At 36.6% G+C, this 12,734-nt stretch overlaps 1 protein-coding gene across 2 annotated transcripts in view; it reads left to right on the top strand.

The window, feature by feature from the left end:
* Positions 1 to 12,734, top strand: part of LOC134663993 (dual specificity calcium/calmodulin-dependent 3',5'-cyclic nucleotide phosphodiesterase 1) — a 293,727-nt gene that overhangs the window by 92,467 nt on the left and 188,526 nt on the right. The gene's annotated exons all lie outside the window — the stretch shown is intronic.

Genomic DNA, 12,734 nt, shown 5'->3' with positions numbered 1-12,734 from the left:
TTTATTGCACTACAATAAATAGCTCTTTATTCTGGCCAAACATTTAGAGTACACAATAAAAATAGCAGGTAAGAATTACAACTCTTTGTTAAAAAAATGCTCGTACCTATAGATAATTGAAAAAAAAGTAAACTCAAAACATTCCTGCTTGCAACCGTTTTCAGAAAAAAAAAGTTATTTCACAAAAAAAATTAAAACTAAGACTAATTTTAATATATCGCACTTGCACTTCCTTGCCACTGTGATTGATTTCTCAGTCCATCTCATCTTTATATAGACTGACATTGCTTGTTTTAATAACAATTATAAGTTTAATAACAGTCAAAATATCGCATTGTACTTTTGCTGGATGAAAACAATTGAAATTTAAATACGGCGATTCTCATAACTTGAACAATATTTGTATGGAGAGGCGGTTTCGAGGCGGTCGAGTTTCGTCCTTATTACATGGTCTTTCAAGTCATTAGTCCAGAAACTAAACGTACATAATTAAAAAGTACACCCTGAAAGTTTCTTAACTGTGCACCTTATCATTTAATATAATTAACGAATAATTTTGTTTCAGGTAAGCTGCTTTTGCCATTAATTTGTAAGGCGCTTGTAGGTAAGTACCTAATATAAAAATAGTATAAGTAGCGCATTGTAGCCGATGATGTTTAATTTATGTGTGAGTTAAGAGCCCTTCAACATGCACACTAGCGCCACAGCTAAATAATCGTAATTATTTAAATTTAACGAAAGATATTGAAAAAAGGCGGCCGCTACGGACTTTATTGTGTATTTAAGTAACTTTTGAATAAATCAAACTAGTTTTTATGTTGCTGGTTTCGTCAATCTAGGAACTCAAAACAAAAACGGCCGTTTTAATTTTGGACGCATAGTATTTAGCATTAGTAACCCTAAAGTTAAAGATTTATCATAAAATGATGATCATTCCACCGCTTGATATGTCAAATCTAATATTCAACATTACCATTTCAAGTTCATCCTTTGTAAAACCCCGCTTACACAATCTTCCGGACACCCCAAACCACATCAAACTACCCTTGGCTGATTACCATTCCGGACTACAAAGGGTCACGGACTCACGGAATGTAGCCCTTTTGTTTTTATAAAATATTTTGTACTTTTCCGCTAGGCTTTTTAGGGTGCTACATATATTACCCGCCTCTTTGCTAAATTGGATCTCTTCAACCCGATTCCGCTAAGGTGCTGGATTAAAATATTAAAGGATGTCTGTGTGGGTCATTTTTCTGAAGAATTTTTTGTTGGCCTTTACATTGATTATATTATTTCTCTCCGCAGAAATAATAGCGGTGTAATATTATGTCTGGAAGTGACTGATGATGTTTAGCGATAGTCGCCTATTGTATTTTACCTCTATTCTGTGTAATCTATTTCAATGATATCAGCTGTTGTTATTTGAAGTGGGCAATAAACTGTATTGTAAGACAATGGATGTTAAGACGAAACAGGAGCTGAGTTTTAAATATTTTAGGTAAATATACCCGTCTCGCTAACGGAAGCGGCTCGTAAAACTAGTGCGATAAGGAAAAAAAGGCGAAAAATCCCGCGTAAAAATCTCAAAAATCGAGGTTTCGTACTCGACTGTTTCCTCCTCCAAAACTTAACCAATCCTAACCAAACTTGGAAATCTAAATGATTATGAAATTATCTGTGTCGGACCGTTTTGCTTTTTTGGCTAGTTGATGAATACTGCGCCTCTAATTGCGGCATAGTCAATTAGGCCATTTTGGCCATTTTTGAAGGGCTCTAACGCCCTAAAAAACAAAAATATCAAAAAAGCAAAACAGTCCGACACAGATATTGACAATATTAATCTGTGTTGAAAAAAATCATTGCTCTAGCATCAAAACCCACGGAGGATACAGTCGAGTACGTTTGTATGGAGAAATGACCACTCCTGTTGGCTCTTAAGTGTAATAGGTACGTACATGCCTATATTAAATGATAGCCTTTTCTGTAAACATAGCTGACGTTCTTGTTAAGGTTGACGGAATATGTATGTCGGCGGCCGATCGTAAGATCACGCAGATCTAATGTTCCTGTGTAGGTAATGTTTTGACGATAGTCACATTAAACAAAAATATATAAGGTAGAAGCTAGCGTGGGGACGATAGCCCAAGCCCTCTCGTGCTCGAGAGGAGGCCTGTGCCCAGCAGTGGGACGTATATAGGCTGAGATGATGATATAAGGTAGAAGTACTAGTGCTCAACGCTGCACTAGTATTCGACATGGGCACTTTATGTCAAAGTGACAAGGATTAAATTTGAATACAGAAAAATCTTCGCCGTTCAAATAAAAACCTATATTACTTTGACATTAAGTGCCCATGTCGAATACTAGTGCAGCGTCGTGCACTAGTACTTCTACCTTAGGTAGGATAGGTTCGTTAAGTTGCTTCAGATGCCCGAAGGGCAAACTGCCCAGAAATAGGAGCCCCGATATCTCGAACAAGTTTGAACAACATCGCCTCACTTTATATTTTGTCAACTTTACCAGGAGCCCCGATCCCAGTGAAGTGAAGGTTTCCTTAAGATTATTGGAATAAACAACGAATTGCCCCTAAAACGTTTTTGTTAATTATTTTTCTACATGAAACTATTTCCTTTAAAGGGATGTCAATAACTCAATAGGCTACTTTCCTACTAGTTTTAACAGCTTCTTTTTTAAAACTGTCAAAACGATTTGCTAAAATGGAATTTATATGAAAACGAGTAGGAATAGTGACGTCACGGCCAACTCACCTACCTACTTTTTAGGGTTCCAGTAGCTCTACTATCAGTTTCGTGAATGACAGTGAGAAGTGAAGACAGTGAGAAAGTTAAGGAAAATGTATGGAGTAATTGTACAGAGCCTCTACCGGTCACGTAAAGAACTAAAAAATTCAATTGGTACCATGAGTTATAGACGTTTTTACGCGAGTTTTCCATACTTGCCTAACTTCACACCTAAAACGCTCTCTTTCTAATTATATAATGAAAACTGAGCCAGAATTATTCTGCGTAAATACTTTACGCGAGTAAACGTGACAGATGTTATGGAAAAATACGTGCGTTTCCAACGTGACATTTCTGTCAACTTGTAAACACAACAAATACGCAGATTTTTCACGAATATCAATGCAATTTTCAACGTAATATGTATAAATTTATAACAGTATGTGAACTTCAAGCAAAACTTTAAGGGATAAATCAATTAATAGTTCGATAAAAGGCTGATTTAGTACAAAGGTAATGAGTTATACTTGACATCATATTTTCCTATTTCTACTGCTACATTTGCGAAAATCACATTGCTTACGAGCAGTTTTTGGTTTTAGGCAAGAAGCTGATTGAAAACAACATTTCCATGAAAACCCGGATTGCATCATGTATGCATGTAGAAGTTACATATGTATTAAGAATTAAGGCTCAATACAAGGAGCGGTACATAGACATGTTGCTGTTTTTGTTGCTGGGTGCACATAACACATAGTAAGAATAAGACATACCATACCGCAAGACCTATTATAATATTTACACAAGAATTGCTACGTATTTTATTAAGCATTATTATCTTATATAAAATAAAACATACAAATGTTCTGTGGGTTTATTTATTTTTCTTTACTAAGTAAGTATTATTTTATTTTCCGTTGTTCAAATTATTGTGTTTGGTACCTAGGTAATCGTTTTTCATGTCAACTTGGTAACAGGAAATATAAAACTTTCTTCAAAAACTTTTGCTGGTGGTTCTGAATCTGAAAATTTAAATAAGATTTAAACACATTTATTGCCAAAAACCCGCTGCGTGGGTTCATTTTGTATTGGAAATGGGGCGCTTGGCACTGAAATATACTCGAGATCATATAGGTACTATAAAATTAAAATCGCTATTAAGGTCATACGTAGGGTCTGTGCGGAAAGAGAAGAGTCGTAGGTATAATGTATGGGCTCCCCTAAATTTCACGACTTTTCTCTTTCCGGACACTCTATTAGATAATGTTACTTAGCAGTAGGAGACGGCCGCTGTCATGATGCGGACTGAAGCGGACCATTATAATACATACCTATTTTAATATTTTAAGATTTCTTCTCATGTGTGTATTATTTTCATCATAGGTAATAAATATGTAGCCAAAAGTAGCCTGTATAATCGCGCCGTATACTTTGCTTCCTATTTTTTAACACGCAATGTCATAATTTTAACTCGATTATTAATGATGTTTACGTAATTATCATATTTTGCAATTTTTGTCTTGAATACAATTATATTTTAATTTATACACTGTTTACTAACATTGATGTGTTTATTATTTTCGTAACTATGGCAACGTCAAATCTTTAAAAATTTGTAGAATGAAGGTTGAGTCAGTAACAAAGTGACAAAACTGGTCTTAGAGCATTTAATAACTGGAGTGGCCATTGAGTGCTTACTGTTAGGATTTAGGATTAGGGTTCCAAGCAGGAAAGAAAAGCTTGTTTTAACACCATATAGGTAATGTTTATTAATCTCAAGCAAGACTACATAGTAATGGCGTCTCATACGAGAAGAAAGAACACCTACGTTTGTTTTATATTGACAACCGAATAAATCAAATATCATAGTCGTAGTAGTCTCGAAGGTATACTCTTTATTTTTTTGTTGACATTATTACTTACCCCTCTGCCGAAAAACTTGCACAATTGTGCAAACTTTTGTATGGACCGACATGGCTTTTTGTACGATACGTACAAATCATGTAGAAATAGCAATACATTTGACGTCCCCTCCCCCGCAAAAATCGGCGGACTGTTTTGTAAAGAAAATGACAGCGATGACATCTCCCTTCTAAATGCTCTTAGTGGATGGTAGAGGTAAGGAATACAATCTCCGTGTAATTAATAATGAAAAAGTGTCCGTCAAAAACCTTAAGAGGGAAGTATACTACGTAATCGTCCATACAAAAAGAGAAAACGTTTTTCCACTTGTATATAAATACGAGTATCTTCCATTCTCCATGATTTTTAGTACGGTATTGATACAATGAAAAACTAGGTTTATGGGTTTTCTTTTTTTCGCTACTCTGGAGAGATTTAGAAAAATTATAATAGCTGACAGCGTGCCCAGTTTTTGCAAATATTCTCCCTTAAAGGAGTTTTCTCATAAAGTCATAAAGGATTCTCCTTACCTCTAACCTCTATATTCACGGCTACCATCAGTATATGTAACATTACTTTCTGTGCATCTCACTTGCACTAATATGCGAGAGCGAGATGCATAGATAGTAAATTACGTAGACGTGAGAAAATTTGACAATTTTGTTATTTAGTTCATTAGGTGACTCCTAGAGGCGCTGTATAAAACTCCGATATACTCGTAACTCTTGCTCTGTTTTTTAGTATAGTTAGAAAGGGACAGTATCGTTTGGAGTGGAGTGAAGTTAGGTACATAAGACCGTAAAGAAACGTAAAACGTGACTCACGGCACGTTTATTCACCGAGTGTAAGTGAAAAATACTCTGCCAACTGATGGTAGAGGCTCAGGTCTGTCACCAGGCTGTATCTTATGAACCGTGATAGACATTTGAAATTTTCACAGATGACGTGTTTCTGTTGCCGCTATAACAACAAATACTAAAAGGTACGGATCCCTCGGTGGCAGAGTCCGACTCGCACTTGTTATATTTCTATCCGATTGATTAAATAGTAATTGTGTTTAAAAATATCTGCTATCTATGTTTTTCTAATAATTACTTGGTGCTTTGTTTCGTGCACGGTGTGAAATAATTTATTTTAATTAAAGGAAACTTCCCTATTATTCACAGATATTTAAAAATCAAGTCCGTGCCGTTAGTTTCTGACAATTTTATCAAAATAAATAAGTAAAGAAGAAACAAATAAGAAAAAGAAATAAAAATAAGAATAAGTAAGTAAATAAGTAAGTAGGCCGCCGGAAGACGCTGGATGCGGATCGCTTCCAACCGGTGCGAGTGGAGGTCCAAGGGGGAGGCCTATGTTCAGCAGTGGACGTCTTATGGCTGAGATGATGATGATGATGAAATAAGTAAACATTTTCCTTTTCTCAATGCAAATACAAACTGAAACAACCAAAGCTAACGACCGACTTCTAGTCTCAAAGACTAGAATATTTTATTCAATGCACTACCATTTTGCTGCACCTAAGTAATACAATTCGAGTATTCATCAGGGTTGTCACGTTTTTCTTGCTAGTATTTGCTAACTGGTTAGTCAATAAGTACTATGATTTTCTTTCCCGGCGAACAAACGGTCAAATATCAAATATTAATTCGTACTGAGGGACAAACATATTTGTCATACGCAACGCATGACAAGTATGTTTCTAAACATACAAATTTCAGGGTCCAGATTTCATAATGCATTGCATACGTTGCGTTGCGTGGGCTCAGTTTGGGCCAACACACATACCCACGATACGACATCGTATCGGGAGACGACGCGACATCGTCTCACGTTGCGACGTCATGTAACCTTACGACGTCGTATCGCGCCACGATACTACGCTGGTCAAGTTTGTATTAAGTTGTAGTTGCAATATTGTGATTATAGTTTGGGGCAGCCCTAAGCTTTACTTATCAGTGTTATTTTAGTATTTCCACCGTCGCTATAATGAGGGTTGGAGGAACAATAGTTATGCCAATAAAAGACTGTATTTTGAGAGGAAACTAGCAAAAGCCATCATAATAACTTGATTGTAAATATATTTTTTTTATTATTATATTTAGTATAATAGTAGGTACATATATCTTATATTTTATAACATATTATTCCAATCGCAATATCGTTCCGAACTCTATAAGTACCGCTACCATGAGTTTGTCACTGACCTGACGACACCTGTGGTTCTTAAGACTTAAGGAGATGAAGTACCTACTTAATATAATTATTTGAAATAAGCTGAAATATTTTCACCAATTAAAAAAAAATCAATTTCTTTTCCGAGACAAATCTGGACTGGATTTGGAAGATTATTTTTTAAGAAAATGTACTTCGCACCATCAAATCACGACGGTGGGACCCTGGAAGGATCGCGGGAACTCACTACATATTATAGACACACTTATAGTGATTTTGGTACGTATTTACTCTCGGAAAACACCATTACGAGTAAGTATAGGTAGACCTTGTAATACGTACCATAAAATAACCACAATTTAAACGTATGTGTTGTTGGGTCTTTTGTTGTCAAAGAATACTTTAGGTATTTTGTTTCTCGACTATAATGTACCAGGAATCCTTAGTTTTAGGTGTAAACACACTCGTTAAGAGTAGGCCTTAAGATGTCTTGCAAACGATGTCGGCGTCGTTACTGACGTCATACACTTCGAGCGACGTCATTGTGTTGCAAACAAGTCTTGATGACATTTATGGAAACATTTCAACGGCCGTAAAACCTACACTCGGGAATTGGAACGGCTCGTTATGAATTTTCATAGAAGTAAATTAAAAAAATAAAAATAGCCGACAGCGTAACTTAAATAGCTGACTTAATGTTAGTAGATAAAAAAGATATCTTTAAAGTTAAATTCGGATGGCAGGTGCAGACTGCAGCTGCTACTATGGTGATACTGCGATTATCAAGAATATTTATTTGGTCCTGAGTTACAGACGTAATAAAATGTATGTATATAAGTATGTATTTATCTATGTTAGGTACATATCCTTCGCCTAGTACCAATAATATAAGCTTTCGGGCTAGGCCGAGCTATATAACTTTGACCCCAAATATGTATAGGTATATTTATTGGTCTATAAAAAAAGCGGTATCGGGATGATGATCATTTTATGACAAAATTGAAGTCTAGTTTTTCGATGCCTCGCAACGGTTGGTGTTAGGACAGGTATAACATTAAATAGAAATGCCCAATACCCATTTCATACCTAAAGCGACACAATCATAGACCCGTATAAAAGTACATCGAAGTAGTATTACGTTACGTCCATCAATCCATTACGGGATGTCACACGATGGATTTAACGCCTTTGTACACGGGTTCACGAGCAAATTGAATGACGCTAAATGTGACCTCAGCTGAGGGCTTCGAGCGACATATGTAGAGAACGTCAAAAAATTTAGACTGTAAGTGTAGAGTAAGTGTAATACACGAGCAAGAGCATAGGCGTACCCAGCATTTTTTAATTGCCTTGTGCCTTAGTTGTTCCTAAAAATTTTTAGCTTCTCGTCAGACCACAGACCAGGGTGGGGCAAGTTGCCCCACTTGCTCCACCGTGCGTACGCCTATGAGCAAGAGAGTGTTGAAAGGATGAAGATTTGCAGATTGTGGTTCATCAAAATGAAAATGTCTCGCATAGTAAGTTGGCAATATTTAGTGAAAAGGGTATTTTTGTGGCGCGCAACTAACTAGCGTGATGCGATTGGTTGAGCCACATACACATTAGTTGATTTAAGAGTAGGCTAACGCAAAATTATAGTTTATAATATTGAACAGAACTGTTACACATTTTTACAAATGCAAATTAGGTACTGACAAAAAATACACGGAAACTAGATTTTATTTGCATGGGCATACTTCGACCAAAACTTATTTATGTTGAAATGGGCTCGACAGAAAAAAAATCGCGGTTCAATTGTCTAATTTTAATTAATTTTTAACACCCTGTAGACCATAACAATATTGAGATACGGGTATCAAAACGTATGATTTAATTATAGTCCGGGAGCCGGCTGCATGAAACAAACCTCATCAAAAAATAGAATATACCTACCCTGTAGAGGTACCTGACATTTAATAGATTCCAACGCACTTGGTCGGCCTAGGCTTAACCTGGCAGATTTTGTACAAATGGCAAAAACGTTGGACAAAAATTCATCAAAAAAAACCTCATCGAAAAATAGAATGAAACTTGTATGGTAGGATACCTGACCTTGAGGACAGTAAAAAAAAAGTGGTCGGCCTCACCTTAGCCTGGCAGTTTTTGCAGTCCGACCAGATTTATTGGGTCACTTGAGAGCTACAATTTACCTCATCGAAAAATAGAATGAAACAAACGGATTATAATAGCTAAAATAAGCCTGTCGACGTATGTCTTGGTCGGCCTCACCTTAACCTGGCAGTTTTTGCAGTCCGACCAGATTTATAAAAAAATCATCAAAAAATTTTTATCGATAAATCGTAGTAAACTTGTATGGTACGATAGCTGCCTTTGAGGACAGTAAAAAAAAAATGGTCGGCCAAATCCTGTGTTTGCAGGTTCCTGTGTCCGACCAATTTTGTGGTACCACGTGAGAGCTACAATTTACCTCATCGAAAAATAGAATGAAACAAACGGATTATAATAGCTTAAATAAGCCTGTTGACGTATGTCTTGGTCGGCCTCACCTTAACCTGGCAGATTTTGCAGTCCGGCCAAATTTATAAAAAAATCATCAAAAATTTTTTATCGAAAAATCGTGTGAAACTTGTACGGTACGATAGCTGCCTTTGAGGACAGTAATAAAAAAATGGTCGGCCAAATCCTGTGTTTGCAGGTTCCTGTGTCCGACCAATTTTGTGGTACCACGTGAGAGCTACAATTTACCTCATCGAAAAATAGAATGAAACAAACGGATTATAATAGCTAAAATAAGCCTGTCGACGTATGTCTTGGTCGGCCTCACCTTAACCTGGCAGTTTTTGCAGTCCGACCAGATTTATAAAAAAATCATCAAAAATTTTTTATCGAAAAATCTTATGAAACTTGTATGGTACGATAGCTGCCTTTGAGAACAGTAAAAAAAAAAGTGGTCGGCCAAATCCTGTGTTGGCAGGTTCCTGTGTCCGACCAATTTTATGGTACCACGTAAGAGCTACAATTTACCTCATCGAAAAATAGAATGAAACAAACGGATTATAATAGCTAAAATAAGCCTGTTGACGTATGTCTTGGTCGGCCTCACCTTAACCTGGCAGTTTTTGCAGTCCGACCAATTTTATGAAAAAATCATCAAAATTTTTTTATCGAAAAATCGTATGAAACTTGTATGGTACGATAGCTGCCTTTGAGGACAGTAATAAAAAAATGGTCGGCCAAATCCTGTGTTTGCAGGTTCCTGTGTTCGACCAATTTTGTGGTACCACGTGAGAGCTACAATTTACCTCATCGAAAAATAGAATGAAACAAACGGATTATAATAGCTAAAATAAGCCTGTTGACGTATGTCTTGGTCGGCCTTACCTTAACCTGGCAGTTTTTGCAGTCCGACCAAATTTATGAAAAAATCATCAAAAAATTTATATCGAAAAATCGTATGAAACTTGTATGGTACGATAGCTGCCTTTGAGGACAGTAAAAAGAAATGGTCGGCCAAATCCTGTGTTGGCAGGTTCCTGTCTCCGACCAATTTTGTGGTACCACGTGAGAGTTACAATTTACCACATCGAAAAATAGAATGAAACAAACGGATTATAATAGCTAAAATAACCCTGTTGACGTATGGCTTGTTACGGGCGGCTTTCATAAATTCAATGTGGCAGTGTGCGGCAGAATCCACTTGCATCAAATTTGATGCAACACATTGTGGCTGGACATTAAGAGATGAAATATATAAGATCAAATGGTTTGAAGGACACATAACGCCTTTGCGAGTCGAAGAAATAACAATAAGATAATCACTTAATATATGTGAGGTTATCTTGTGTATTTTTATTTATTTATACATTAAATAATATACAAAAAACATGAGAACTTATAGCATAGCCAATAACAGAACTTCCTGTAATTTATACATAATAAAAAATCATCTGTGGGTAGACTTGTAACTTGTGCTGTACAAGAATCGTAAATATAACTTAATTTGTAAGTCTTTAAGGTACAAGGAAAAAGAGAAAAAATTAATAATAACTGTAAACTGGAAAAAAAATCCTAAAATAGTAGGTATAGCTCTAATTTTGCGTAAACAATAAATAAAAAATAGTAAAATATAAATACATACAGTACCTACATAAACGAGCGAATCTATTAGTTTGTATGCATTTATTGGAATTTATGTGTTCGTGTGTGTGTGTGTGTGTGTGTGTGTGTGTGTGTGTGTGTGTGTGTGTGTGTGTGTGTGGTGTGTGGGTGTGGGTGGGTGGGTGTATGTGTGTAAGTGGGTGTGATAGTGCGTGACTACCAGGAAAGTTGCTTTGCAATTTGTGATTTGAAAACACGTCTGGAGGAGAAGAAAAGGTCAATGTTTTGGAACGATTTATTATAGGTACGTGCGATTCTACTCAGAATTTAATAGAATAGAATTTTTGCCATAATTGGTACGATGACAGGGAATATGGAATAGTGTGGTGTGACGAGTTCGGCGCGTGGGAGCGCGGAGCCCTAACTGTGACAGCAATCCAACGCAGTCTAGATGCCCGTTGAGAACATCGTGGAGGAACATTTTACAATTTATTTAAATTTTGGAAGGATCACGTGCAGTTTTTCCTCTTATATTACAAGTGTTCGATTGAAAACTAAGCTTTGGTGTATACCTGGATCACCTGCACGTACAAGAAGGCGTTTCATATACGCCCGCCCATCAGATAGGTACACAAAGAATACAGCATGTGTGGTCCTATTCTAGCTGTCACGTGGTATCACAAATTTGGTCGGACTGCAAAAACTGCCAGGCTACGGTGAGGCCGACCAAGCCATACGTCAACAGGTTTATTTTAGGTATTATAATCCGTTTGTTTCATTCTATTTTTCGATGAGGTAAATTGTAGCTCTCACGTGGTACCACAAAATTGGTCGGACACAGGAACCTGCAAACACAGGATTTGGCCGACCATTTTTTTTTTACTGTCCTCAAAGGCAGCTATCGTACCATACAAGTTTCATACGATTTTTCGATAAAAAAATTTTGATGATTTTTTCATAAATTTGGTCGGACTGCAAAAACTGCCAGGTTAAGGTGAGGCCGACCAAGACATACGTCAACAGGCTTATTTTAGCTATTATAATCCGTTTGTTTCATTCTATTTTTCGATGAGGTAAATTGTAGCTCTCACGTGGTACCACAAAATTGGTCGGACACAGGAACCTGCCAACAAAGGATTTGGCCGACCACTTTTTTTTACTGTCCTCAAAGGCAGCTATCTTACCATACAAGTTTCATACGATTTTTCGATAAAAATTTTTTGATGTTTTTTTTTATAAATTTGGTCGGACTGCAAAAACTGCCAGGTTAAGGTGAGGCCGACCAAGACATACGTCAACAGGCTTATTTTAGCTATTATAATCCGTTTGTTTCATTCTATTTTTCGATGAGGTAAATTGTAGCTCTTACGTGGTACCATAAAATTGGTCGGACACAGGAACCTGCCAACACAGGATTTGGCCGACCACTTTTTTTTTTACTGTTCTCAAAGGCAGCTATCGTACCATACAAGTTTCATACGATTTATCGATAAAAAATTTTTGATGATTTTTTTATAAATCTGGTCGGACTGCAAAAACTGCCAGGTTAAGGTGAGGCCGACCAAGACATACGTCGACAGGCTTATTTTAGCTATTATAATCCGTTTGTTTCATTCTATTTTTCGATGAGGTAAATTGTAGCTCTCACGTGACCCAATAAATCTGGTCGGACTGCAAAAACTGCCAGGCTAAGGTGAGGCCGACCACTTTTTTTTTACTGTCCTCAAGGTCAGGTATCCTACCATACAAGTTTCATTCTATTTTTCGATGAGGTTTTTTTTGATGAATTTTTGTCCAACGTTTTTGCCATTTGTACAA

The sequence above is a fragment of the Cydia fagiglandana genome, chromosome 4 (genome assembly GCF_963556715.1).
Source record: "Cydia fagiglandana chromosome 4, ilCydFagi1.1, whole genome shotgun sequence".
Lineage (NCBI taxonomy): Eukaryota > Metazoa > Arthropoda > Insecta > Lepidoptera > Tortricidae > Cydia > Cydia fagiglandana.
Note: the sequence above shows the minus strand (reverse complement) of the source record. Positions and strands in the feature narration are given on the sequence as shown.